The 23,562-nt window shown below is 42.3% G+C and overlaps 1 protein-coding gene across 11 annotated transcripts in view; it reads left to right on the forward strand.

The window, feature by feature from the left end:
- The first annotated feature begins 4,572 nt into the window (after window positions 1–4,572).
- The window catches only part of LRRC8B (leucine rich repeat containing 8 VRAC subunit B), a 70,005-nt gene continuing 51,015 nt past the window's right edge, over window positions 4,573–23,562 (forward strand). For 4 of the 11 annotated variants that reach the window (XR_008380120.1, XR_008380118.1, XR_008380117.1 and 1 more), the window contains exon 1: window positions 6,084–6,220. The gene's annotated coding sequence lies outside the window, so the exon portion shown is untranslated. Of the gene's footprint in view, window positions 5,805–6,083; window positions 6,328–17,604; window positions 17,626–20,140; window positions 20,161–23,562 lie in introns of those variants that run through there. The other 7 variants (XM_053591155.1, XM_053591158.1, XM_053591154.1 and 4 more) reach the window with 7 other exon arrangements.

Below are 23,562 nucleotides of genomic sequence, written 5' to 3' on the forward strand. Positions count from 1 at the left end.
TGTATCCCCAGAAACGCCTAGAGTATTCTGCACATACAAGGCACAGAATAAAATTTCATTCTATGAAAAATAAATGAATGAAATTAAATGAGGTCTGAGACACTGAAATGTAAACTATATCCATCATCTCATATGGTCCAGGACAGGCAGAGTAAGGATATTGGAAAAGAGCAGTTTTCACCTAGGCTGTTAGTGGTTTGCCCTAGATGTTATGGTCAGAAGAGCCACTAGTAGAACCCAGGAGAAGATTCCACGCATGGTGCTCTTTCTAACACACATTGCTTTACTCTTGACCTCTAAAATATTCTGAGTATTGATCTTGTACCACTTACTTTTTTTTTTCCAAAATTTTAACAAACCACAGAGATCTTCCAGCTGCTACTCTCAGTTTAATTGAGAATGAAGTCTAGTATTCAATGTCTATTATAATTAACAAATAGATGGCCTTATATTAGGCCAACATGGGAGGCAGGGAAACAGCTGCTGAGAAAAAAAGGAGGGGGATTAAAGTCGGGGTGGTATTAGATTTGGGTTATTCCTTTGAAAAATAGGGTGGAAGGAAGACTTTAAGACAGAATTAGTAAGGAAATGAATATCTTTTTTTTTTTTTTTTTGTGGGTTTTTTTTTTTTTTTTGGCCAAGGCTGTGTTTGAACCCACCACCTCCAGCATATGGGACTGGCGCCCTATCCTTTTGAGCCACAGGCGCCGCCTGAGATTTGGGTTATTCCAAACCCAAGAAATGGAAGTCCACTAGGAGGAACCTTAGAACCTAGCCACTGTAACAGCACCAGGAAACCTCTTTCCCAGATTGCTGCAGGGTCAGGAACACAGGCTGAATCCTCCTGGGGATCCCAACCAGTTCCTCAGTCACCAGCAAAACTCATCAGGGCTTTTTAAAGACCAAAGGAACACCAGTTTTACTTTAATTGTGAACTTTCAGTCCGGCTTTTGGCCAACATTTTCTTAGAAGTCACTTTTTATGATAGAAAAAGAATAAGAGTCAATAACCTCCTGGCTTCTCTATGGAGCATTCCCATATGTGACCCAGATGACGGCATCTATTCTTTCTTTAAATGGGATGCATGAGAAATTTTCAAAGAAATTTTTGGACAACTTCCCAGAAGACAGATCAACTAAAGATGTCAGGCATCCCACTGCAGGAATTGGTGTTTTACTAGGAGAAGTGGCTCCAAGGTCACCTTCACAGAACGTGTCTGAAAAGAAAAAGACACTATGTAGTTAAAGGCAGAGGGAGTAGCTGGCAGAGCCGGTATTGAGAACAGAGAGTTGTGACTATCGCAGACTGTGACCGTGATAAGGAATTGACTTAAACAGAAGTGCTCAGCTAGCCTTGCACAATTGCAATTTGGTTTCTAGGTCAAGCTACATTATTCCAAACACTCAGGCAACATCTAACTCGGAATCTTCACCACTGAGCTCATTCTCAGTGGTCATTCTCAAGATTTGTTCCAGGCCTGAGAAAAACTCACTTTAAATCTCAGAAGATTGAAAGGGTCAAAAACTAAAAATGGTGAACTATTTGACCAAAAATAAATAAAGAAAATCCTTCATCAGTGACAACATGCTCAATCACATATAGCTGAACCAAGGGAATTCTGGCAAACTTGAGAATACAATATTATGGGCCAGGTACACTGGCTCACGCCTGTAACCCTAGCACTCTGAGAGGCAGAGATGGTTGGATTGCTTGAGTTCAGGAGTTCAATACCAGCCTGAGCAAGAGCAAGATCCCGACTCTACTAAAAATAAAAAAAATACCTGGGTGTTGTGATGAGTGTCTGTAATCCCAGCTACCTAGGAAGCTGAGGCATGAAGATCTCTTGAGCCCAAGAGTTTGAGGTTGCTGTGAGCTATGATGATGCCACAGCATTCAACCGGAGGGTGACAGAGTGAGACTGTGTCTCAAAACAAAATTATGAGCAGCTTTCACTCAATGACTTTTGTTCTTTTCCTCTGATCAGATGCTTCCTTAGAACAAACTTGAACCATTAGGTTGAGGCAAGATATGTACCATTACAGTAATATTCCAACTTTGAACTCTGAAGCTAGCTAAATTTCCTTAGATTCACATCCAGTATGCTTCTCCCTACAATGCTCATTCACCTACCTCACCTCTCCTGTAGGAGGCTTTATGCTCCCTGGATATACCTTTCTTTCTTTCTTTTTTTTTTTTGTAGAGACAGAGTTTCACTTTATCACTCTCAGTAGAGTGCCGTGGCATCACACAGCTCATAGCAACCTCCAACTTCCGGGCTTAGGCGATTCTCTCGCCTCAGCCTCTCAAGTAGCTGGGACTACAGGCGCCCACCACAAGGCCTGGCTATTTTTTTTGTTGCAGTTTGTCCGGAGCCAGGTTTGAACCCACCACCCTCAGTATATGGGGCCAGCACCCTACCCGCTGAGCCACAGGCGCCGCCCTCTCTGGATAAACCTTTCTGTGACAGGGTATAACATCTTTAAGAGAAAGAATTATATTTATCTTGGTGTTCTCCCTCACCTCTGTCAGATCTCCAGGGCTTTCTTTTATATGTTGTAGAATTTGATGTTTAATTAATTTAAAGAAATAGAGGATTTTTCATTATCATAATTTTTCTTTTTTTTTTTTTTGGCCGGGGCTAGGTTTGAACCCGCCACCTCTGGCATATGGGACCGGCGCCCTCCTCCTTGAGCCACAGGCGCCCGCCCCATAAAGAATTTTTCAAATACTGAATTGGAAAAGAACTGCTAATGTTGGATAATAGCCTGTCTTCTATTAATCATGAAGATTTTCTCAAGACCAAGAGAAAACTAAACTCTTATCAAAGCAGCCACATGGGGCATAGCTTAATGTTGATGTCACTCAGAGATTTTTCTGCCTTTCCCCCCCTTTTTCTTTCAAGCAATCAGCCCAGAAAAGAGTACCAATACCAAATACAAGAGTTAGGTGATTACTTCATATGGCTCATATAATCCAGCCATCAGAAATCAAATTGTAACAATTGTTTTCTTTTTATTCTTTGTGATTTTGCTTCTGTCCCTGCCTAGAGGAACTGGCTACATTTGCTGTTCATTCTCATCCCCTCTGTTGTATGAATAAAAAGACCCTACTACCCTTTATGCTATTGGTGAGACATAGAAACAAAGTATTTTCACATTGGCTTCTTCTCTAGATTATCAGCTTGCCAGAAAGAGCCCTGCAAGGATTGTGGATTGATTATTTTAGGACAAAGTCTGGGGCAGATAAGGTAGTGGTACAGGATGTATCTTCTAAATCCTGCTCCAGCTTCAAAACTTACTAGTTCTTCATAAGAACTCATCCTCCTTCCACCCACATTGTTCTATTTTCTCTTCATTTGAGCATAAATTGTCTTTGTTTTCTGTGTTCACCTAAATTGTAGGGTTCTGCTCAGGGACCAAGTTTTACAATTCTTTGGTAAGGCCCATGATGCATATAGCACACTGCTAGACAGCGATTGATATACATGATGGAATTTTCTTTTCTTTTTTTTGAGACAGAGTCTTGCTCTATTGACCCAAGTAGAGGGCAGTGGTGTGACCTCAAACTCCTGGGCTCAAACCATTCTCCTGCCTCACCCTCCTGACTAGCTGGGACTATAGGCACATACCATTTCTTTGTTTCTTTTTTTTTTTTTTTAGTAGAGATGGGGTATTGCTCTTGTTTAGGCTGGTCTCAAACTCCTAAGTGCAAGCAATGCTCCCACCTAGGCCTCCCAGAGTGCTAGGATTATAGGCATGGCCACAGTCCCTAGCCCCTTAGAACATTTCAGATATTCCTATAAGCACTAAGTATATTCCAAGGCACTATGGGTCTTGTTTTCAAAGAGATTATGATGAAAAATAATTGAAAAATTTGGCACAGATATAAAAACTCAAACAGCTTTTTTTGAGTATATATTTATTACAAGGCCTACCCTGGAATGTCAAACATTTCTAGTCACTAAATACTCTCTTTATGGACACATATTATCTACATAGTATTTTAAAAAATCTTCAAGAAAGCATTTGAGGTTATTCATCTTTGTCTTCATTGTAATCCAGGCAGGAATTTATATGACATGTTGTATTAGGAAGAATGAGAGAAACATATATTTGATGCTCACATTCCAGAAAGGAGATTCCTGGATGGAATATCTCAAATCTAGAACTCCTCTCTCTCCAGTGTCGTTAAAGCTTGCTCCCATGGAGGGCAATTGCATTAACAAGTATTGGAAAAAAAGAATGACAAGCACATTTTCAAGCTACCTATCTGAGATTTACCCCAAACTAATACAGTTTGAATGAACTTGATGACTCTAACTTCCTGCTAACAGTAATTTGGGTTACTAAGCATAGAAGTCACTTTTTAATTCATATCATCACTGGAATTATAATCTTAACCAATTGTCTAATTACAAATCCCTATTTTACAGATGAAAAGACAGACTCTAAAGAAGTAACTACTTAGTCACACAGTAATATTGCTGTGACAGATGAATTATCCAAACGTTCCAAACATTTAAAGATATGGATGCAAAATGGGATATTTTCAAGTTTAACGTCATGACTTTATAATCTGTGTTTCCTATGGCACTGGCTTTTTTCCTTTTCTCACTATTGCATAATTTCTTTCTCTCACTCTCAGGGTGGCAAACGGTTTGAGACCCAAACTCAAATCTAAATTAGACTGTTTGAGTTTGTGCACATTGTGACACACTACATAAATTCACAAAAACTTGTTGAATGACCAATGAAGGAATGCTGTTTCAGTTTTTCCTCCAAGACTCAGGAAGAAGACAGCTGCCATCTCAGAATGGACTGAGTGGACAAGGAAAGAACAGAGCAGTGACACAAAGACAGCCTTTTAATTCCCTTTCAGGGCGATTCAAATTGTAATCCTGATCTGAACGGTCTCTGTGAAACACAATTCAGCAGTCCATTTTTCCATTTACACAAATCGATTTGATACCCCAAATGCCAAGTCTGTTATAGGCTTCATTTTATTCCTTTGGGAGATGCCTGTACAAAGTTGTTTTTCTTTCTTTAATGGAGATATGATCGTCATAGCAACTACAAGATATAAATCTTACCTAATTGAATCATTGTGCTGGACGTAATGGCCAGGGCAGCGGGATGATAAACATACTTAGGTCTCCCAAGTTCTTGGATTTGGATTAATTTTTTGTTTCCTAAGGAATATTGTTGGTCTCCAAATGCAGGGACACTTGGGAGGGAAGCAGGGGAGCAGATGGGGTGGACTTGATTAGCAATAAAACGCAGGTTCTGTGTAGAGGAGCAGCTCCTCCCCACGTGGTCCCCTCCCCATCCTGAGGATAAGGACGTTAGAGGGAAGCGGAGGCTACTGGAGGCCCAGAATCTAACTTAAGCCGCTTAGTTGGTACCTAGTACAACTGTAAACCCTCCACGCCGGGGCTGGGCTCTGCAACCTTTCTAAGCAAGCAAGGTAAAGAAGGTGAAGGGACTCCAGTGTGCACTCTAAGAAGGTAGGGCCCTTCCCTCCGGGCCCAACGCGCGCAATGGAAGTTACTCAGGGGCGCACACGTGAGAAGGCGGGGGCCCCCCACGCGGCGTGCAGCCGAAGTCACGAGCCGGGTGCGCTCACGCGGCAGCCCTAAGCCCCTCTGCCTCGGGTTTCTGGAACACAGCCGGGTTCTCTCCAGCTCCCCAGCAGGATGTGTGGCCGTGCGCTGCTGCCTGCCGACCCGAAGCTGAACGAGGGGGCCGGGGCGGCCACATGGCCCGCTCCAGGACATGGCAGCTGCGCTTTGTTTCCAGCAGCGAGAGGTGAGTCACCGGCTCCCGCAGTCCCCAAGCTGGGCAAACACTCGGGCCCAGGAAGCTGAAAAATTCACAGAAGCAGCTACCGCCGCGGACCCAGCCCGTTCCTCCTCTTCCTCCTCCTTCTCCTCGGCCACTGCTAGCACCGCCCCCTCCGCCCCTGGCCCCGCCCCGTCCCCGCCCCCTCCACCCGCGGACTTAGTCAGCGGTTCGCGCCGCTGCGCGCTCATTGGCCAGCGGAACGCGCCGCGTCACAATGGAGCCGGTCGGAGGCGGTGAGCCGGACAGCGCCGGGGCTTCCCGCTGAGCCCGCGGCAGCCCGCAGCCCGGGAAGTGCGGGCGCGGGGCCGCCGCCGGCGCGCCCGGAGAGGCGCGGGAGCCCGCCGCGGGGAGCGCCCACGCCCAGCGCCGGAGTCGCGCGGGTAGGTCGGAGTGCGACACCCGGGCTGGAGGAGGAGGAGCCGGTCGAGGTGGAGGAGCTGGAGGAGGACCGAGTGAGGGGACGCAGCAGGTGGGGTTGGCGGAGCAGGTGCGGTTACCTGTCCACGCCTCACCTGCGAACCAGGCTGCAGGGTGGCGGAACGGCTGGAGGGATGAGTGGCGGCTTCGCGGCTCTCTGTCGCCCGCGGGAGAGGGAGCGGTGCCATGAGAAGACCCCTCTGGTGTACGGGGGTCATTGGGGGCGAGAGGAGTGGGCGGCCGCGCCAAGGTGGTCTCTCTCCACCCCAGCGGTCTGGGCGGGTCAGTCCTCGGGGTGGGGCGGGGGAAGGACTGCGCTTTCCCTGGCTGGAGGCGCGCTGCAGGTGAGCGGAACTCCCCGGAGGGTGTCCTGGTGTATTTGCTCCCCTTTGCCCCCTGCCCTAGAGCTGTTTGTTGGGAAGCATTCCAGGAAACGTTGTATGCTGCTCTCGGATACTCGTTCGCTTGCAATTTGGTGGTAGTATTGGGCGTTGATGTGTTTGAAAGAGAAGGGGGCAACCAGTGCCCCATTTAAAGAGGAGACCCAAGAGTTTCCTCCTGGCTGCAGTTGAGCAAGCAGGTGCCGAGAGGTCAGAAGGGAGCAGGCTTTGTGTTGGCTCGTTAATCTGTGTCCTCAACTGACTCTCCAAAGTCCATAGGTTGCTTTTGGTCAGATGACATTTGTGGAAGACTTTTCTTTGTGGTTGGAAAGACTGCCCGCCAAAGGACAAACCCAAATTTAAAAACAAGACCCGTGTGTGAACTTTCTTGAATAAATTCACCTTGCCTAAACACTTAAAGAAATTCCACTGTAAAAAGATACTGGTATGAAAATTGTAAATGGTAAACATGTAACCAAATTAAAATAGTCAATTTGTTATGTGTATGTTAAGAAGAGGATAATTAGGATGTATCTTTATCAAACTGTTCTGTCTCCCTAAGAGTAGGACTGAGCATGGAAAAGAAGTCAAATTGCAATATAATTACTTAATACCAGGACCTGGCCATGTGTACAGGTTATACCTCCCTAAGAACCCAAAACCTTCTTTGAGCTGAGTGCCTAGGTGACTTTTTTTGCCCCTGACTTGTTAATCAGCAGCTTTATGAAGAGAATATAAAATGACAACCAAACTCCTGGTAATTGGGCCTGTGTGATTTAAAAATATAAGCCCTAACACATCAGATATTTTGCTAAACTAAAAACAGGGCTCTTTATTCAGGTGGAGAATGGGGGCAAAGTTATCATCGAGTGTACAGTTACAAAATTTAGTACACAAAATTTTTATTAATTTGCCTATTAGAATTAAGTTTACTATTCTTTGAAAGATCTTTCAACTTGTTCAGTCTAACATGAATATTTTCACATTTTGAGTGACTTTGTTTGACTAGTTGAGATTTACTTTTTTAAGCCTGTTGCCTACCACTGATCACCATTCTCGATTGCTGTTTCTTTTTCTTTCTTTCTTTCTTTTTTTTTTTTTTTTTTTGTTGCAGTTTGGTCAGGGCTGAGTTTGAACCCATCACCCTCAGTATATGGGGCCGGCGCCCTACCCACTGAAACACAGGCGCAACTCCTGGATTGCTGTTTTCAATTTTTAGAATTATCCGAATGAAAACACTAACATTCATTAAAATAGAAAGGCACCCTAATCTATAAGCCTACCAGGTCCTCCAAGTTTTTTTTTTTTTGAGACTGCACTGGTCTGAAGTTTGTTGGTTTGTTTTTTTTTGTTGTTGTTGTTGTTTGGTTGGTTGGTTTGGTTTTCTTGCTTTAGCCAGCTTCATTTATAATTTTTTTTTCAGTTTTCAAATCACTTCAATAGTATCTGAGTGTTTTATGTTCCTTTTTGATTTTTTTTTTTTACTACCCATACAAAAATGGCTTGTTTAATCCAATCACTGATTTCCATTTAATGTCTCCGAAGTTGAATTTTCTAATTTTATTTCTATTTTTGTTTCCAGCATCCTTCTACCATACTGACATTATCAGAAGCTAAAGCATTCTGATTTGATCATATTCCTCCACGTTTGCTGGAATGATTTGTAGCTGTGCGTATAGCATGTCTGCCCCACTGTTGTCCTCACTCCCAGAGTACTGGATACACCAGCAGACAGTTTAAAACTGTGACCAGAAGGAATTTGGGAGGCCCACTTACAATGGAGATTTTATTTAACTATAGTAAAATGCCTTCTAATTTGTTTCATGTCTGTTTTCATGTAGCTGCCTTTTCCTTTATTGTTGTTGCCTACTTTCATTTTATTTCCCATTTGTATTTTCTAAACTACCTACATGCCTTTATTATGACTTACCTTCTGTGGTTTTTAAAGTAATGCCTTTAGCAGCCTATTTCTCTTTTTCAGACCATTAAGATTGATCTTAAATAAATTTAGGCCTCACTGCAATCCCTTGTCTCTCTCCTAAGTTTTTATCACTGTTGTTCATTTGGAAATTAAACAAAGGGTAATAATAAACTCCCTGTTCTGTGACTTGCCTTCATTTAGGATTCTACTCAATTGCCACACAATTTAAATTTACTCCTTCAGTGCTGCTGTGAACCAGAGGAAAAGGAAATGAATAAAAATGAGTTGTCAGGACTTCAACCTTGATCTTTCCTTTTTGTCTTCTTGACTTTTATGCTGTTTTTGATATGGGTCATGTGATTCTGCTTGTTTCTTTTCAGGCTATGTATATTTGAATGTCATCTATTGCTTCTTTGATTTCAGAGTCCCTTTAGATTCTTTCTTCTTGTCGGTGTCATCCTGTGGCCATTCCCATGGCTTCATTCTGCAATGCCCACTCTTCCACAAACGCACAGTTTTTTTCACAAAAGCTATCCAAGCACAGCTTCCATTTCTTTTCTGTCTCTAGCTCCATGCAGGTGCTGAAATCTTCCTCTGCCCATCCCTGATGAAGACCAGATTCTAAACTGGCAAGTAACTTTTTGATTCTTTCTTAGGTGTGCAAATTTGAGAGCATTTTGAACCTTCCTTCTTCTGTCAAATTCATTTTCAGCATTTTGAAATGCCTTTTTTTTTTTTTTTTGGTTTCAAAATCTATTCCAAATGATAAGCAAATGTTCTTCAGGATTTTATCTAAGAGCATGAACTTTGTAGACTGATGGGCCTGGGCTTAAATTATACGATTGCTTTTTGTGAGTTGCTGGATTAATTACGATTAGCTACCAGTTACAGAACCTGAAAAGAACAGTGGCTTAATCAAAGGGATATTTGTTTCTTTTTCATATTAAAAAGAAATTTAGAAAGAGGCAATCTAGGGCTGGTGTAATCTACAGTTTTATGAGAACTAGGCTGATGCCACGTTTTGGATCTACCGTGCATAAAATGAGGCCCTTGATCACATGACCCAAGATGGAGCTTCAGCCATAACATCCCAGTTACAAGTAGTGGAAAGGAGGGGAAAAAGGAGGAATGAAAAGGCAAGAGCCCAGGGTCCTCTAAGGAATTTCCTGGGTACTGTCATATACTTCTTGTTATTTCTCATTGCCCAGAACTTAGTGATAAAACCTCACCTTGCTGGACTAGATTCTGAGAAATTGTTCTTATTCCACAGTCTGAGTCACAACTAAGAAAAGGGGGAAAGGTTTTCATACCCTTAGGGAAAAAGGAGAAAATTAACTTGGGGGTATATAAGTATACAACTATTCTAAATCTCTTTTTTTCTTGACTGATAATAACTATCATAGATTTTTAGGATTAAGAGAAGTATTATATAATAAAGTAATACAGTATCTTGTAGGAAACAAGTTTTCAGTAAAAGTTACTTTATACTCTTCCTCAGTCCTTCCCCTTGATTGTCTAGTTTCTCTGCTGCCACATCATTGGCCTCCAAATCCTATTTTAAATACTCAGGCGTTTGCCCAACATGGCGGGCAGACTGCTGTGTTCGACTGTGTACTTGAAAGGGAGGGGGGGTATCTGAGTGGCAGAGAGCAACACGTTATTACTCAAGGTCAGCATTTATTTTCTAGCTTTAAAACATAGCTTAGGTTGAAAACATGGCTTAGGAAGTCAAACAGACATGGATACCATTTCTGGCTCTGCCACTTAGTAGGCAACCATGGCCTCTTTCTCAATTTTCTTATCTGTAAACTGCAGTAGTAGTCAAATATGAGGATTAACTGGGGGAAAAAAAGTATCTAAAGTGCTTAATACTGTACCTGATAAAGCAAGTGGTAGTTTTTGTTTTTGGCTTAACCTGGGTAGGCCTTTCCAAAATCAACTCTTGTCCTATTTAAAAAAGGGAAAAAAGATGTTTTAAAATTGGTTATCTCTGTATATACCCAAATGACATTGTTAACTTCTTAGTAATCAAACTTTTTAGAATGGTCTCTAAAATCAATTTATCACTCAAATAACCACAAAACTTTTCCTATTATTTTTTGATCAAAAATAGAATAGCTAAGCCTTAACCTTCCCCAGCCTTGACTTAAATGTTTTTAGACAGATGTGCACTTCGAAGCTGAAGGTTATGACCATTTAATTTATTTTGTAGTTCTTTTTCAGCATCTATTTATTAAGCGCCTATCTTGTGCCAGGCACTATGCAGGTTCTGGGGATGCAACAACAGTAAGCAAAACTGTTTATGATCCCTGCTGTGTTGGAGATCTAGGACCTTACTGGGGGAGACAGGTGAATCAATCACTGAAAGGGAATGAAAAATTGCCTTTGTGAAAGTTGTTAGAAAGGAGACAAGAAGCCTCTGTAAAAGCATATGCAAATGTCTTCTGGCCTGAGCCCGAATGGTGACTTTAGGAACAAAAAGTTGGATGGTGGACTGAGGTAGTAGGGAGGAGGAGTGCAATTTGAAATGAGCTCAGACAGGGGATGAGTCTGCCCTAGGCAGGGACCAGAATGTGCCAGAAGTTCCCTGCCCATTCCAAAGGAGGTATTTCATAATGTTTGGAGCCACCTTTAAAATAAGTGAATATAATATATAACTTCTCAGTGTGATACTCTGAAAAGGGCTACATGATTCAGGAATAATTTAATCCTTCTACAGTTTATTTGGGCTATGCCAGCAAACTTTAAATACCAGTATTGCATGGAGACCAAGCAGATGCATCTGAGGAAGGGGACAGTAAAATAGGATCTCTTCAGAGAGGGTCAGAGGGCTGAGCGATATCTCCCCTAGCAAGTGGAAGTTGAATCCATGTGGCTGAATGGAGGAAGACTGTTGGCAGAATAATTGGTAGCACTTAAAGCAGTAGTGGAAAAATGACCACAGGGTGGGAGGTGGCGTGGCAGTTTGTTCCACAGGGCTGGCCGAACCACTTTCCTAGGATGGCCTCTCACATGGTCACTGGGCAGCCCCACTGTCCAGGCCCTCGTGGCTTTCAGTTTTGCATGGAGAGAAGCCCAGCCTGGCAGGGGTACCATTTCTGCTTGCCCTGTCCTGCTGAGCTACTGGGGGAGCCTGTGGCTTACTGCTGCCTCTCTAATCCCCATGTAACGCCTTGGAGGATAGCAGGGGAGGCTCTGCTTCCAGGCAGCTTCCAATGGCATGGCATGGCGAAGCCTCAGGGCAAAGCATCAGCCATTGCTGTGCAGGTCGGTTCTTGCTCTGAGTGGATAAATGCAAGATGAATTGTGAATTCTGTACATCTAGAGATTTTTAAGTTCATCTCTCTAGGCAAAACTAAATGAGTTTGTTCCTGACTCTATTTCAGTGCCAAAATAGGCAGTCTTCACTGAGTAATGACTTGTCTTCCAAAAGTATTTGTGGATTATGTAAGGAAGTTTAAATTTTCCCCCCAAATTCTGAGAATTTGAACCTATAAAATAAACTGATAATACACAGCTTAACAGGAAAAAAAAAGCTTACAAATTTTATCGTGTGCACATGTGTGCATGAGAGTCATACAAAATGCAAAAAAACACTCAAAGAAATGGCCAGATGGTTAATGCTTTCATACCATCTTGAGGTTACATAAAGAATAGGGGATGCCGGGCAGTGCCTGTGGCTCAAAGGGGTAGGGCGCCAGCCCCATATGCCGGAGGTGGTGGGTTCAAACCCAGCCCTGGCCAAAACCAAAACAAACAAACAAACAAATAAAAAAAAAAAAGAATAGGGGATGCAGCCTGGCCATAAACAGGGTATGGTGGTAAATCGGGTTGTGATGGCAAGACAGGTTATGGGAGGTAGGAAAGAGGAGACTGGGCTAGTAAAGGTAGTCCTGTTATACGAAACCTCACTGGTAGCAGGCCTCAGAGAACAGTCTGGCAATGTTTTTTCCAGAACTTCAGAGGTGTCAGACTCTCATTTAATCTTTCCTAGCTCCAGACCAGGGAGGGCCGCAGAGAAAGCCTTGCTGTATCAATGCAGATTTTCTCTGCAGATGCAAATCTCCTCGGAAGAAGACAGCTTTGCAGGTGTGCTTCTGTTTGCAAGCCCTCTGAACAGCCATCTCAAAATAATGTCAGAGAAGTCTATTTTGGGGTGAAATATTTTGATTTCCTTCAATCAGAATACAGTTTCTGAGAGGTACAGTGTTGTGCCTAGTGGTGGTCTGGTTCCTAGGCTATCCCCCAAAAGTTTATGGTCTGCCATTGAGTCCTAAGGTGCTAGAGCCTCTCACCTTCCCCCTCCCGGGAATACCCTTGTAACCTGGACTTCTGCTCAGCAATTGCCCTAGAGATTTGGAATTTCTCTCCCTGACAAAGCAAGCTCCTTCCTACCTCAGGATCTTCTCAATTGCTCTTCCCTCTGCCTGGAGGGCTCTTCCCTAATAAATTCTGTGGCTACTTGGCTTTTCCTTAATGGTCAGCTCAAATGTGATCTCAGAGATACCTTTCCTAACTACTTAGATATTCACCCACACCCTCTACTCACGGCCCCATCATAGTCTTTCATACCTTGGTTTATTATTTGCTTGCTTTGTTATGTTCGGTCTCCCTCACCCCCACCAGAAAATAAGTTTTGTGAAAGCAAGGACTTACCTGCTTTTGAGCCTAGTATGTAGTAACTTTCCCCAAACTGTTACAGATGATAGCAAATAAATTGCCCCATTCAGCATAACACGGGGAGAATAATATTCATGCTATCTACGCCACAGAACAAATGAGGGCCAGGAGTTAATGGACTGAAGATACTTATCCTCAAAACTTGCTATTCACCTTTAGATTCCATATTTTGGCCAATTGCAGTATTATTTACCCAATTACATACCCGAAGAACTGTAGACTCATTCTGGGCTTTCTTGGCCACATTTCCCCTACATTCCTGCTTTTGGAGTTAGTAACCAGTTTGTCTGGAGGCTGTATCCTGGGGCTCTTCCCATCACCACCCTTCCTCTGCAGCCCCTGGACTGCCCAGAGCCGTCCAGGTGCACTACTGATTGTCCTCTACCTGGTAAGTTTGTGCCTTTGTTCATATCATATCCCCTAGCCCCAAATATTTTTTGCCTACACTGCAGGACAGTAATCTTTCTAACAGGCAAATGTCCGTCACTTCCTTTGTCACTAGATCAAGTCCAAATTCCTTAGTATGCCATATAATAAAGTCTTCCTTTGGCTTCTGTAGCTCTTCTGCTTTGCCTCTGGCCGCTCTGCCATTGCTACATCCCTGGCGCATGCGCTATGGACACAGCATGCACAGTCGCACTCCCTACGCCAGCCTGAACCATAAAGGAGGAAGGTTCTAGGTAGCCAGGGGTGGCTTCACACTCCATGGCTTTGTTGCTTCCCTTTATTTGAGATCCTTTTGACAAACACATGTCCCTTTTTCAAGACTCAGTTGAAGCATCCTTCTCCTGAAAAGGCCATTTCTGATGCCCACCTCTGCCTGCACCCCCCACCCCCACCCCCTGTATACCTGTCAGAGTACTTATGCTCCCAACAGAAGGGAGCAGAGTAGAGGGCAGTTTCGAGCGGACCTGGCCATCACCTTGGCGAGGAGGGAGCCTTTCCCTGGGCCCTCCTAGTCCCCAGAAGCTGTGGTCCTGTGTGAGAGGCCACTATACAGCTGTGCCCTGCTGCCTTGCCTTCTCCCAACAGCTTAGGGCAAATCTCTCCAGAAACCCTTGACAGGAACCCCCACCACATCACCTATATTATGCATCTGTTACTTCTAACATAGGAAAGTATTTAAACAGGCCTGTTCTCCTGCTGGCCTGCGATGGCTGGGAGCAAGCATTGTCACCATGCTACAAATGCAGAAACTATTCGGGGATTCATGGCTCGTCTAAATGAACCAGTCAGTGACAGTTCTGGCACTGGAATCCTGATAAAGTGGTTTTTTCTACAGTATACTGCCTGTGCCCTTTTCCCAGATGTATTTATTTTAGAAATGTGCCTTAGTGTGATAGAATGAAGATTAAGACAGATGTGCTTATAAAATGCTTAGTAAAGTGCACAGCTTTCCTAGCAGGCCCTAGATTTTAAAAAAGAAAAATAATGTATTTGAGTCTTTCTTTTGACATACTTGATTTTATGGATTTTAAATCATTTATTCATTCAACAGATTTGTTTTTTTCTTTTGAGTCAGAGTCTCCTCCCCTGTTGCCCAGGCTAGAGTGCAGAGGCATCTTCATAGCTCACTGAAACCTCAAACTCCTGGGCTCAAGGAATTTTTCTGTCTCAGCCTCCCCCAGTAGCCAAGGACTACAGGCATGCGCCACCACCCCTGAGCTAATTTTTCTTTCTTGTTTTTTTTCTTTTTGGGCAGAGACAGGTTCTCACTCTTGTTAGGACTGGCGTCAAACTCCTGACCTTAAGCAGTCCTCCCCCGGCGGCCTCCCAGAGTGCTAGGATTGTAAGCATGAGTCACGGCACCCAACCAACAGATTTTGAGCACTTAATATGCACCAGACCTTGTCCCTGGCATAGGGAATAAATCTAACAGATAAGAAAACAGAAAAGTCGGGCGGCGCCTGTGGCTCAATGAGCAGGGCGCCGGCCCCACATACCGAGGGTGGTGGGTTCAAACCCGGCCCCGGCCAAACTGCAACAAAAAAAATAGCCGGGCGTTGTGGTGGGCGCCTGTTGTCCCAGCTGCTCGGGAGACTGAGGCAGGAGAATCGCTTAAGCCCCAGAAGTTGGAGGTTGCTGTGAGCTGTGTGAGGTCACGGCACTCTACCGAGGGCAGTAAAGTGAAACCCTGTCTCTACAAAAAAAAAAAAAAAAAGAAAACAGAAAAGTCCTTTGTGCATGGAGCATACATGCTAAAGGAGGGAAGAGAGACAAGAAGCAGAAGCAAGGTACGATGTCATATAAGTGATAAGATGAAAAAGAAGGCAGAGTGCAGGGCCAGGGACGGGTTAGTGGTGGGAATTAGATGGAATGGTTAGGAACAGCACTGTTAAAGTGGGCCATTCTGTGAAGTTCTGAATATGACCCTCATCTGAGTCTGAAGTCAAGCCTTGAATTGATGTGGGTAGGTTGACTCAAGTCATGATTTTCTGGAGTTGTGCAGAGAGGACAGAGAGTACCTGTTGATTTTTAGCTTTTTTATTGTATAGATGTCCTAGAGCAGTGGTTCTCAACCTTCCTAATGCTGTGGCCCTTTCATACAGTTCCTGTGGGTTGTGACCCACAGGTTGAGAACCGCTGACGTAGAGGATCTTTCCCAGAAATCACAGATACTCACATGTACAATTTCAGCATACCTTAAAATCGTCTTTAAAATCCCCTTTCCCAATCCATACCTCTGTCCTCTCCCTGTCATTTCTTTTTACTAATAAGGCATTTAGCCTGAGAAAGGCAAAGTAAACCATTTCAGTGTCACACCTAGTTAGTGCCTAAATAAAATATAAACATAGATATATTTCAAATATAAGATACAAAGATATAGAAGCAATTTTAGTTCATAAAGTATTTCCTGATGGTTTTGTATATGCAACTCCTATGATGTGAGTGTTGGTGTCCTGGCAAAATAGATTCATGTGTTGAAACCTAACTCTCAAGGTGCTGATGTAAGAGGGAGAGCTTTTGTAAGGTGATTGGGTTGTGAGGACGGAGCCCTTGTGAATGGGTTTGGTGTCAGAAAAGAGGCTGGAAGGAGCTAGTTTTCTTCTTCCACCATGTAAAGATGCAGCAATAAGCCACCATCTATGTCCTCACCAGACACCAAGGCTGCCAGTGCTTGATCTTGGACCTCCCAGCCTCTAGAACTGTGAGAAATAAATATGTGTTATTTATAACCCACCCAGCTTAGGGTATTTTGTTATATTAACAGTAGCCTGCATGGATTAAGACATGCACCATTTTTATTGACATCGAGTAAGACCTCCCCAAGTAGTTAGGTGGCCAGTGTGTCTTTGCCTCTTTCCTGACCAGAAACACAATATAAAATAACATCCCAAGTATCCCAAATGTTCTAGAAAATTATGAGCCAGGCAGGTGGCAGAAGAGAAAAAAAACAAAAGGAAGAAATGGAGGTCTTGAAATGGGAAGATTTCCCTTTCCTTATAGTTAAAACTTTGTCCTGTCTTAGTTTTAAAGGATGGTTGGGAACTGACAGTGCCTTCAGATGTCTCTGAGCAAACAGACGGAGAGAGGCCGAAGATGTGAAAGGTCTTGTCTTCCCCAGGGGTAGCAGCTCTCTTACGGTCAAACAACAGTCATCCCCCATCCCACCCCAGTGATTTCCTCTGAGAACATTTTATGCAGAAACTTGGAAGAGAAACTTGTCACTTTCAGAAAAATATTCATAGTAGTAACTTATCTTCCCAGCCACACTTCCTTAACAGATGTCTCAACTTTCAGTACTACAAAATAACCAAAAATTTTAAGTAGTAATCATCCACAGTGTGGAATGAGTGTCATTTCCAAAATTGGGTGCTGTTTAAAGGTTTCAATTTGCATCTTTAAGATTTTTTTAATACATCTAGTGTTAAAATCTCAGAAGCCTAGCAAATCTACCTCCTAAAAACATAGATATTTATTGAATTTCTAGGCGTGTTTCTGTGGTTGCTTTTTTAAAGAAATCCTTTCAATTATTTTTGTCCCTTACTGCACTGATAACACTGTAACAAGAAATTTTAGCCTTTTCTCTTTCCTTCATCAGTGAACAGCCCTTTCCCCAATATTCCTGTCCCCACCCACCATTCTGGGGTGTTTCTAGCCTACCTTTTCATCCATGTACGCTGTTACTATGGTGACAGGCACCATAGAAATAGGGAACAAAGCAGATATAATAAGCATCTCCTCCATGGTTTACAGTGCTAAAAAGGGATTTCTGGCATGGACTGTACTTTATTGGTGCAGAACTGGACCAGCCATCGAGGAGGTGGTGCTGGGGATACAGGCTGATTTTGGACCCTACACTTGCCATCCCCTATACTTTACCAGTTTTTCTCTATCCAAGAGTCATGGAGGTGATGTAGGATTAATGCAAGCCTGTGGAGAGAAGGTAATACAGAAATTAGTGCCCCAGACACGGTCAACCCATTGCAGAGGACAAATACTTATGCTGAAGTATATTACATGGAAGGGACTCTTGGTCTGGCTAAAATATTCACTAGTCATTAATTCTATGTTTGATTTTTTTTTTCTACTTAATCCTGTGTTTAATTATGCATCAACTTAATCTTTCTTTTTTTTTCTTTTTCTAATTCATTAATTTATTTATTTTTGCAGTTTTTGGCCGGGGCTGGGTTTGAACCCCCCACCTCTGGTATATGGTGCCAGTGCTCTACTCCTTTGAGCCACAGGTACCACCCTCAACTTAATCTTTCTTTCTTTTCTTTTTTTTTTTTTTTTGCTTTAATCTTATTTATTTATTTATTTATTTATTTTTATTGTTGGGGATTCATTGAGGGTACAATAAGCCAGGTTACACTGATTGCAATTGTTAGGCAAAGTCCCTCTTGCAATCATGTCCTGCCCCCATAAAGTGTGACACACACCAAGGCCCCACCCCCCTCCCTCCATCCCTCTTTCTGCTTCCCCCCATAACCTTAATTGTCATTAATTGTCCTCATATCAAAATTGAGTACATAGGATTCATGCTTCTCCATTCTTGTGATGCTTTACTAAGAATAATGTCTTCCACTTCCACCCAAGTTAATACGAAGGATGTAAAGTCTCCATTTTTTTTAATGGCTGAATAGTATTCCATGGTATACATATACCACAGCTTGTTAACCCATTCCTGGGTTGGTGGGCATTTAGGCTGTTTCCACATTTTGGCGATTGTAAATTGAGCTGCAATAAACAGTCTAGTACAAGTGTCCTTATGATAAAAGGATTTCTTTCCTTCTGGGTAGATGCCCAGTAATGGGATTGCAGGATCAAATGGGAGGTCTAGCTTGAGTGCTTTGAGGTTTCTCCATACTTCCTTCCAGAAAGGTTGTTTGCAGTCCCACCAGCAGTGTAAAAGTGTTCCCTTCTCTCCACATCCACGCCAGCATCTGCAGTTTTGAGATTTTGTGATGTGGGCCATTCTCACTGGGGTTAGATGATATCTCAGGGTTGTTTTGATTTGCATTTCTCTAATATATAGAGATAATGAACATTTTTTCATGTGTTTGTTAGCCATTCGTCTGTCATCTTTAGAGAAAGTTCTATTCATGTCTCTTGCCCATTGATATATGGGATTGTTGGCTTTTTTCATGTGGATTAATTTGAGTTCTCTGTAGATCCTAGTAATCAAGCTTTTGTCTGATTGAAAATATGCAAATATCCTTTCCCATTGTGTAGGTTGTCTCTTTGCTTTGGTTATTGTCTCCTTAGCTGTACAGAAGCTTTTCAGTTTAATGAAGTCCCATTTGTTTATTTTTGTTGTTGTTGCAATTGCCATGGCAGTCTTCTTCATGAAGTCTTTCCCCAGGCCAATATCTTCCAGTGTTTTTCCTATGCTTTCTTGGAGGATTTTTATTGTTTCATGCCTTAAATTTAAGTCCTTTATCCATCTTGAATCAATTTTTGTGAGTGGGGAAAGGTGTGGGTCCAGTTTCAGTCTTTTACATGTAGACATCCAGTTCTCCCAACACCATTTATTGAATAGGGAGTCTTTCCCCCAAGGTATGTTCTTGTTTGGTTTATCGAAGATTAGGTGGTTGTAAGATGTTAGTTTCATTTCTTGGTTTTCAATTTGATTCCAAGTGTCTATGTCTCTGTTTTTGTGCCAGTACCATGCTGTCTTGACCACCATGGCTTTGCAGTACAGACTAAAATCTGGTATACTGATGCCCCCAGCTTTATTTTTATTACTAAGAACTGCCTTACCTATACGGGGTTTCTTCTGGTTCCATACAAAACGCAGAATCATTTTTTCCAAATCTTGAAAGTATGATGTTGGTATTTTGATAGGAATGGCATTGAATAGGTAGATTGCTTTGGGAAGTATAGACGTTTTAACAATGTTGATTCTTCCCATCCATGAGCATGGTATGTTCTTCCATTTGTTAATATCCTCTGCTATTTCCTTTCTGAGGATTTCATACTTTTCTTTATAGAGGTCCTTCACCTCCTTCGTTAGGTATATTCCTAGGTATTTCATTTTCTTTGAAACTATGGTGAAGGGAGTTGTGTCCTTAATTAGCTTCTCATCTTGACTGTTATTGGCGTATACAAACTTAATCTTTCAATAAAATGTTTACCAACTTAGATTCCCCCTGCTTCAAGGCACGTAGCCTATATTAGGTATTTTTTAATGAAATAAAAATGAATCTCAATTACTACTAGCTTACAGTGTTTAATCCTGGCTGCTGAATTTTTTTAAATAGTGGTTAAACAACTAATGCATATTTATTTTGTGCTTGTTTTAGAGTTACAATTAAATGTCTAGACACAGTATAGTGAAAATCAGTGTTTTTCATAGATCCACAAGTTGTCCACAGATAGTTTTTGATCTTCTAGATCTGCGGTTCCCAACCTTCCTAATGCTGCAATGTGCTTTCATTGTTACCACGGGGAGAACGGGTTGAGAACCGCTGATGCACAGGTATTTTTTCATACGTTCTATCTTCATGTATTGTATTCCTAGATGTCCCAAATAAATTAACGATTAAATAAAATATTCCAGTTATTGAATTCCACTCTATGGGTAATGATTTTTAAGTTTATTATTTTAAATTTTATGTTGCTTGTATGTTTAGAGGCATGTACAGTTTTAAAATAAATTAACACAGTGGTTTAAAATATAAAGTTATGATACAGGAATCAAACGTTTGGAGCTATAGAAATGCTGAAAAATCCAGGTGCCTGTTACACTGTAATATGAGGGCCTGATGTTCCTTCTACCTCTAAATTCTTGTTTCTTTGCCTGTGTGGCCCCTTTTTGCTTGATGAGTCTGTACCTTTGCCCATTTTGTTATCTGCTGTAATGGTTCTAACGCCGACATGAAAATATGTTTGAAATCAGCCCATGCTTTGAGTTTTTAAAAAACCTACACAGGGCTGGGCACACTGGCTCACTCCTGTATTTCTAGCACTCTGGGAGCCAGAGGTGGGTGGATTGCTTGAGCTCCAGAGTTCCAGGCCAGCCTGAACTAGAGCGAGACCCCAACTCTAAAACTAGCCGGGCATTGTGGCGGGTGCCTGTAGTCCCAGCTACTTGGGAGTCTGATGTAAAGCGAGGTTGCTGTGGGCTATGATGCCATGACATCTACCAAGGGCAACAAAGTGAGACTCTCGGGGGTGGGCGCGGGAACCCTGCACAGTGCACATCTCCCTCCTCAAGTCAGCTTTTCCCCTTTGTGTGTGAATGCAGGAGCACCGAGTGGGAGCGGGAACTCCCAGTGCTGACTCTGGCTCAGCCTCTGTCTGGGGAGGGGGTGCAGGGGGGCTTGAAGATGCCTTTTTAACCCTATGAACAGCCTGGAGCCTCATAAAAAGAGCCTAGGAGCCTAGGAGCCAAAATCACCTAAAGCAGAGGTGATTCCCAACTTTGTTTTGGGAAATAATGCTGGCGGCTATTTAAACATTATTTGGAGATGGGAAGAGTGCTATTAGGACTAAGTAGGGCAGAGGGATGTAGATGAGACTAATATGAAAGAAATTTGAGAAAAGAAGTCATAGGATGAAGTATTTTATCACAAGGATCCTGTGGTAATTATTTAAGTCAAACTGTGCTTCGTGAAATTTTACTAGCTCTACTGTAACTTTTAATTTTTCAATCATTTTTCAGAGAAGGAACCAAATAATTCTAAGGCTCTGAAGTCCTCAAATTTCACATTGCTAAGGAGGCTATGTTATATTAGCAAAACCTGAAAAATCAGTTTCTAAACATGGATGTCTTCTGACTGGGAATGAGAACGGATTTGGGAGAAGTGTTCTATGGGAATAATAATGGCTTTCTCCCACAGGACAGGCCTGCTGAAACTAGGCAGTCCCTCCAGGCAGGATAGCACAATGTCTTCCAGAAGGCTCCAAAACTGGCTCACAGGAGTAGATTTCATGGCCTGGAGAGAACAGAGCTTGTGTTTGGGGGAGTTTGCTTTTTCAGGGATTACTGTTCTCTGGTACCTCCTGGGCCGAGGTAGTTTGCACTTGCTTTTGACGTCATCATCACTGTGAAGGTAGAAAATAGACAGAATTATTTCTATATTTATCAGTTAAGATGCTGCCATTCTGAGACACTGGACAACTTGGCTAAAGTAGGGTGGATGATAGACAGGGGAAGAGTTGAGTCTCCTCAGTGTTTGCTGACTTCTATTCCATGTGGCTAAAGTAGCCAGCTTCAGACACTCTTTCGGACAGAGAGGATTGGCTATACTATGAGTCAGATTTTCCTGATCATGAAAGAGTGTAACTGTTCTTTTGGTACTGACAATTACCTCACCTTTATTTGTGGATTAAAGATTTTTAGGTGAATACATGGATTTTACCTTTGAAAATTGTTAAAATTCTGGGAGCATTTGAGTTCGAAACCAGCCTGAGGAAGAGCGAGACCCTGTCTCTACCAAAAATAGAAAAACGAGCCTCGCATTGTGGCAGGTGCCTTGTAGTCCTAGCCACTTGGGAAGCTGAGGCAAAGGAATCGCCTGAGCCCATGAATTTGATGTTGGTATGAGCTATGATGATGCCATGACACTCTACCCCTGGTGACAGGGTGAGACTCTGTCTCAAAAAAAAGAAAAGAAAATTCTTTTTCTTTAAAATTCTGGGAGCATTTGAAACCTGGAGATAAACCCAAGCTACTTCCGTGTACCAGTAAGTAATATGGAACTAGACAAAGACCTTCTGGTGCTGAATATGCCTTGCTCTCATGACTTTGTTAGTTTTTATTTTTCTTGAACCTGTGCCCACCTCTAAGTGAGGATCTAGGGAGGACTGGCATCTGCTCGGCAAACTTTTGAACTCTGGAACAGTCATTCCTCCCAGTGGCTTGGTCTCTGCCCCCTGTATAGTCCTCTGAACCTCCCTGTTTTCAGGCTGAACACTTTACTTGCCCCTCTCCATCTGGAGCACTCATTATAATTATAATAAAATCACTGAGTCACCATTTGTTTTATCTTTTTCTTTACCACCAGGCTATAAATCCATGAGGTGTGGGTAGCATCTGTCGGGGACGTCACTGGTTTTGTCTAATCTGTTAGTTCTCTAATGCTGTTCACTGAATGAACGTGTGCATATTTAGCCTCTCGTTCATTTCAGTGAGCTAAGCTACTTCTTATTTCCCTTAAAGATCGCTTTGAAGATCATTCACATTGATTATAGTTTTATCATCTTAGTGCCTGACCTGTGAAGTGGAGGAAACGTCATGGAGTGGTTGGGAGCTTTAAATGAGGTAATTGATGTAGAAGAATATTTAACATACAGTTATCTCATGTTGAGCGTTGGCACCTGTGATTATTATCATACGTGAGTTTATTCAACTACTTCAGACTCACATCAGCTATTTATTACAGCCCAGGTGTCTTCACACTGGACTTGTTTTGTCTTCCTAATCTTGGTGAAAGTACTACAGCAAGCTCCACCTGATTTGTCTTTTGCAATTTATCATTTAAGGCTTAAATTTATATTCTTGTCATTTTTAGAGTCAGATTACTTCATCCTAAAAAATTAGGTTTGCATAGTTGCTAATCTAATGAAAACCCTTCAGACAAATGACAAAAAATTATATCTATCCCAGGATCAGATTACAAAAACCTCTAAATTTTTGTTCTACCCTAAAAGTTGTTCAATCTTAGCGTTCTCTGAAATTCAGCCTTTTTAAGCAAATAGACAAATAAAACTATGATCCTTCACATTTTTGATGCGTATTTTGAGAAATATAGATATAACTTTGAAACTTTTTATACTTATTGATCATCATGGGTAACAATACAGTACTCAAAGTAACATAAGTCTATAAGGGATAAATCTTCATTTTTATTTATTAGAAGTCTTTGACCTTTCTTTT

The sequence above is a fragment of the Nycticebus coucang genome, chromosome 5 (genome assembly GCF_027406575.1).
Source record: "Nycticebus coucang isolate mNycCou1 chromosome 5, mNycCou1.pri, whole genome shotgun sequence".
Lineage (NCBI taxonomy): Eukaryota > Metazoa > Chordata > Mammalia > Primates > Lorisidae > Nycticebus > Nycticebus coucang.